The sequence below is a fragment of the Sprattus sprattus genome (assembly GCF_963457725.1).
Source record: "Sprattus sprattus genome assembly, chromosome: 4".
Classification (NCBI taxonomy): domain Eukaryota; kingdom Metazoa; phylum Chordata; class Actinopteri; order Clupeiformes; family Clupeidae; genus Sprattus; species Sprattus sprattus.
The window spans coordinates 8,220,293-8,226,050 of NC_137923.1; the positions used below are offsets into that span (position 1 = coordinate 8,220,293).

Below are 5,758 nucleotides of genomic sequence, written 5' to 3' on the forward strand. Positions count from 1 at the left end.
AAATACTATAAATTATGTTATCACAAATAATTAAGTAAACAGAGTGATGTTGTGAGCTATCTAACGTATTAGAGTCTAATAAGAGATATGAGATGGTGCCTCAATAGCTGAAACAGTTATTTAGATCTGATCATACCCAAGCATGATGCTGAGAGAATAAGGCAGTTCTTAAGCCAGCTGTACATGATCATACTGTGAAACGCATGAAATGAAACACACTCATGCACAATCATACACACTCTTGCATTTAAGGAGGGGTTTCTGAAATATTCAAAATCAGTCTTGATCATGTGATCATGTCACCAACACAAATGTAACTTGAGAAAGGTTAGATAACGTCATACTGTTTGAAGTATATTTGAAGTAGACGTTTAATAAAGCTTCAGAATAAAGCTGAAATGGGCTAAGAAAAATAATTGTTTATCCAATTAGACGTTTAGAATTGCATTCCTTTGGTGGCCATCCCTTATTCAGTCCAGGCCCTAACACAATGCATCCAGACATTATTATGCTCTAAGCAGTGAGCCAATATTACAGTCCTAACATTATTCACTGGCTTTAGCACCTGTGCTCTGTCTGGTGCTAGTTGGCATGCACACAATTCCCCGTACATAAGAAAGTGCAGTAGACTGAGTAAGGGTCATATTTAAATGGCACTTGTTGTAGCCTTTAGTGAGTTTAAACAAAAATACAAAATGGAAAATATCAAGGCAGACCAGAATTTTAAACAAACCCTGACAAACAAGTTTCAACTGAATAGTACACTTTTGGGGTTTTAATTAACTTTTAAACACATTACTTAGTCATGTATAACCCATTAGTTTTCATATGAAAAAAGCTTTCTTAGAGAACCTTTCTTCTTCATCTCTTCTGTCGTTTTTGTTTCTATTGAGGACCAAAGTCAAATCTACAGGAACAACTGATCCACCTTCACATGAAATACAGCCGCGGAAAAAATTAAGAGACCACTTCAAAATTATCAGTTTCTCTGGTTTTACTATTTATTGGTATGTGTTAAAGTAAAATGTACATTTTAGTTTTATTCTATAACCTACTGGCAACATTCCCACCAAATTTCAAATAAAAATATTGTCATTTAGATCATTTATTTGCAGAAAAATGACATTTGGTCAAAATAGCAAAAAAGATGCAGTGTCTTCAGATCTCGAATAATGCAAAGAAAACAAGCTCATATTCATTTTTAAACTACACAATACTAATGCTTTAACTTAGGAAGAGTTCAGAAATCAATATTTGGTGGAATAACCTTGATTTAAAATCACAACTTTCATGTGTCTTGGCATCCTCTCCACCAGTCTTTCACATTGCCATTGGGTGACTTTATGCTACTCCTGGCGCAAGAATTCAAGCATCTTTTTTGCTATTTTGACCAATTGTCATTTTTCTGCAAATAAATGATCTAAATGACAATATTTTTATTTGAAATTTGGTAGGAATGTTGCCAGTAGGTTATAGAATAAAACTAAAATGTACATTTTACTTTAACACATACCAATAAATAGTAAAACCAGAGAAACTGATAATTTTGAAGTGGTCTCTTAATTTTTTCCGCGGCTGTATGTATTGGTCTTTCTGAGGAGGGAAGTGTAATGTTGCCTCCTTGTGGATGAGGAAAGGTTTTATTTTTTGAATGAAACCTCATTGATTGCCAAACATAGACTTTTTAAATGAAAATGAATTACACCAGGATAGCAATGTTGAAAATTCACATGGTATGAACTGCATACATGAATGTACACTGAATATTTGCATTACATAGCTCTGAAGAGTAGCACTGAATAGAGCAGCAGAGTAAACTCAACAAGGTTCACAACACAGCAAAGAGTGCAGCTTCTGCAGCTTGAACTCTGATTTACATATTCCTCTGGTGTGAAAAGATCATTTTAGGTCATTAAGGCTCCTTGTTCTATCAAACTGTCTTGTTTGCCTCATGTATGAAACTGTGTAAAAGTAAGCAGGTTAAACATGGGTTTCTGCTATCTCAACATTTCTGGATCAAATAGTTGGTACTTCAAATGTGCATCTTTGGTAACAGCAAGTATTTAGCATGAACCATACTGCATGGCACATCGCACAAGGCTTCCTTTGATAGACATTAAATACAACAACAATGTAGTATGGAAATCTAGTTTATGGTTCTTTAAGACACAACCAAGTGTTATACACAACACTTTAAATACACAAGCCAATTTGTTTTGTATTATCAGTGCTTTCTTTGTGATGTCACACCAGGTTCATGTTTATGTCATAATAAGCAGTAGCAGACAAACATTCTGTTTTGGGCTTTTTTAATTGAGTCTCTTCTGCTTTTTACTTAAAGTTAAACTGTGCTTCTGTTCAGGATTCTGTGCTTCTGTTCAGGATCTCAGGAATACCCCAGGTGGATTATCTAGAGACCATCTCCAATATTGGCTACTAACACAGTGAGTAAGAATGCCATTTCAATGGCAATTTACACTATATCTTCATGTTCTTGATAATAACTGTTTTTCTCAGTTAAGGTTATTGTGCAAAGCACAACATAAATGTAATTTGGTCAAAGTAATTTCTAAAAGAAAGTTTCATGATGAAATCCAGACATTATTCAAACTGAATGATGAAGTAAAATAAGATGTGCTGTACTAAAATAGCCATTCACAGATTAGGCCTGTATTGCCACCATGTGGTCAATTGTTTGCATTGCAGAGACACAATTAATATGATCTCAAATGAATTGTCAGTGCAGTAAGTAGATAAGTGAGAAGATCTATTCTAAGTGTGTGAAGTCCCCAAAAGAGGAAATTCAACATAGAAGGTGCTCATACTAGAGAGCGCAACACAACAGAGACACAACACTTCATGGACAAAAGGGTTTATTACATCATTCCTCAAGTCATGGATAGAAATTACAGACTGACATTCCATTCATTGCTAAATATTTCTCAAATATGTGAAGTGAATTTGGCACTGAATGCCTGTAGGTGTAGGCATTTCTTTCCCTCATTGCAGTCATGTTTTTGTATGGCAGACTGTGGTTTTGTGTCACTGTGGGCGTCAGAGCGCAGTAGTACAGTGCAGAGTCAGACACTTGAACAGAGGAGATCAGCAGAGACACTCGAGTTTTCTCTTCATTCACCCTCACAGACATTCGGTGATCTACATCTGATCTCAGATCATCTCCTGCAGTGTTGGCAGTGAGCACCAGAAACTCTGGAGCTGATCTGGGATACTGGCGATACCACTGTAGAGTGTATGCTGAAACAGTGTAGTCACACGACAGCATCACATTTTCTCCCTTCAATGCCTTCCTTTCTGATTTAGTTGGTTTAATGTCATCTGCAAAATGACCACCTGTGGATGAAATGAATTCAAATGTGTATTTATGTGTTATACCCCTCTCACAAGAATGTATCCACTTCAACATCATTATAAAGGTCTAACTCAACAGATGTGGTGCACATGTACATCTCAAACTGGGAAATGTTTATGACTTCCACTCACCTATAAGAGAAGCCAGAAGCAGAAAAAAGCTGAGAGCCATCGTCCCCTGTGACAGATGATGTTTGACATCAACCCTGAGCACTCACACCTCAGTTCAGCCTCTCTGTGTGTCTGGATCACAACACACTTCCTCAGACATATTCTTCACCCAGCCCCTCCTCTGGAGTAATGTCACATGATGCTATCATGGGTGAAAGACATTCTTAATGTTCCACAGTGGCTCACAATGGAAATGAAAGCAATAATTTAGGGTTTTCATATCATCTTGACTTCAGGTGACTTGATCAATCTGTTCTCCTCATTTGGTGTGAAATGACACAATGATTGTATGATGTCTGAGAGTGTGGCTGTGACTGCACTTCAGAGTATAGCTAGAGCGTGTCTGCAATGTCAAAATTCATCTTGTGCTTTGTGATTCAGTTTAAACGGTTGAGTCAAATTTACATTTGTGTTATGGTGAATAATGATTATACTAAATGAGATTTGTTAAATTAATAATAAAGAGCAAAACTTAATACTGCAACTTCTGGGAGCTTTTTTCCGGCTGTATTAAATGTGAAGGCATGAAGTTTGTAATCTGAACTTTATTTAAAAATCAGCAAGACATGTGTAAAGTAATTGGTTAGGAGTAAGAAGTGTGTTTTACTGGCTTGCACCTAATATTTTACACATCTGAAAATCATGCTGTGAAATTGAACACAGAAGTTGAGGAAAGATTATTTAAGATTTTGTCTCTTTCAGTTGTTAGATTTTTATTTTGTGTCTCTGTATTACTGAATAACAAACTGTTTTAACAACTTGAAGAACTAAATGTGAAGGATATTGTGGAAAAGTGAATTCCCTTTTTCCACCGTGAGCATCCACAGGAACTTTTAAATATCACGTTGCCCGCAAAAGCGGCAGAAAGACACTTTACTCTCGTTGCCCGCAGGAGCGAGAGAGAGAGAGGAGAAGTAATTACTTGATGGAAGGTGAAGTACATACTTTTGGAAATACTGGTGGAATACTCTTGGAATGCTTTTTGAATACTGTTGCTTGGCTGTTAAAACTAGTCAGCTAGTTTCGAGTACTGTTTAAGTACGGATTTATGTTTGTTTGTTTTTGTATATATGTTTGGTCAGAACCAAATAAACTGAAATATCTATTTTTATACGAAACGTACCATCTTGTGGACCGTCGTTTGCTTTTCTTCACCACTGACATTTCAGTTGCCACATCCCAATAACGTGGGGTGACCGAGCGGTCCCTCACAGATATGATGGGAAAAATCATCAATGTTTTTGTATAGGGCTTCAGTGTGCTGCTGTCACTGTGGGCTTCAGAGCACAGTAGTACACAGCAGAGTCAGAGACTTGCAGATTCTTGATGGTCAGAGGAACAGTTTTTGAGGTAATGTAAAGGGTTGCATCAAACTTCTCCTTGAACTCATCACTATTGATCTTGTGTCCATATTGATATCTTTGCAGCATGTATTTTGGGATGTCATTTGGTTGTTGCTTATACCAAAACAGGTAGATTTGAAATGCAGTGGTATCATACTGACAGTTGATTGTCACCATTCCACCCTCATAGCTGATTACATCTCCTTGTGGCTGATCAACAGACTCCCCCTCGCCTCTGCTAACTGTGAATTAATTAATTAAAATATTGAAGATTAAAAAATATGTTTAATCTTCAAATAGATATTAGTAAGATATGTTTTTTGTAAAATAAAGCATAAAATAAATACATGTTATGTGAAATAAGTCTTACCACAGAAACATGCCACCAGAATGAATGAGATCCTTGTCCAGTTGATCATGATTTGTGCATTAATGGAGAGAAAACTGAACTGAGAGAAAACATGAACTGCCTGACACAAGTTTCTCTGCCAGCCACTAGAAGGCACATGAAGAGTATAAAAACATCAACTCCCAAAATTGATGCAGAAAGGTCTCCCTCATCTGTTGGAGAGTAGTACTGCACTCAAGAGCCAGGCCAGAGTGCTTTCATGTGGGACATGATGGGGCAATACAAATAAATGGACAAGTTGAATACATGAGAAATGAGGAGCAGCTAAATTATACCGGATGCTTCATAAAAAGAATTTATGTATCCTCGGCTGACAGCTTGTCTATACAAACAAACATCAAAACAACTTTAAAAACAATTTTAAAGTCAGAGAACCACCCTGCTGAAAATATGAATTCTAAAATGCATCCCAGATTAAAACCCCATAATTTCAATCTGATTCTCTACAAGTTTTATTTGTTGCTAT

At 36.6% G+C, this 5,758-nt stretch overlaps 1 gene segment (V, D, J or C); it reads right to left on the reverse strand.

Moving 5' to 3' along the window:
* Window positions 1-2,819: 2,819 nt before the first annotated feature.
* LOC308363331 (T cell receptor alpha variable 12-3-like) lies at window positions 2,820-3,541 on the reverse strand. The segment is given in 3 exons: window positions 3,502-3,541; window positions 3,031-3,351; window positions 2,820-2,824 (listed from the first exon to the last, which is right to left on the reverse strand).
* Window positions 3,542-5,758: the final 2,217 nt, after the last annotated feature.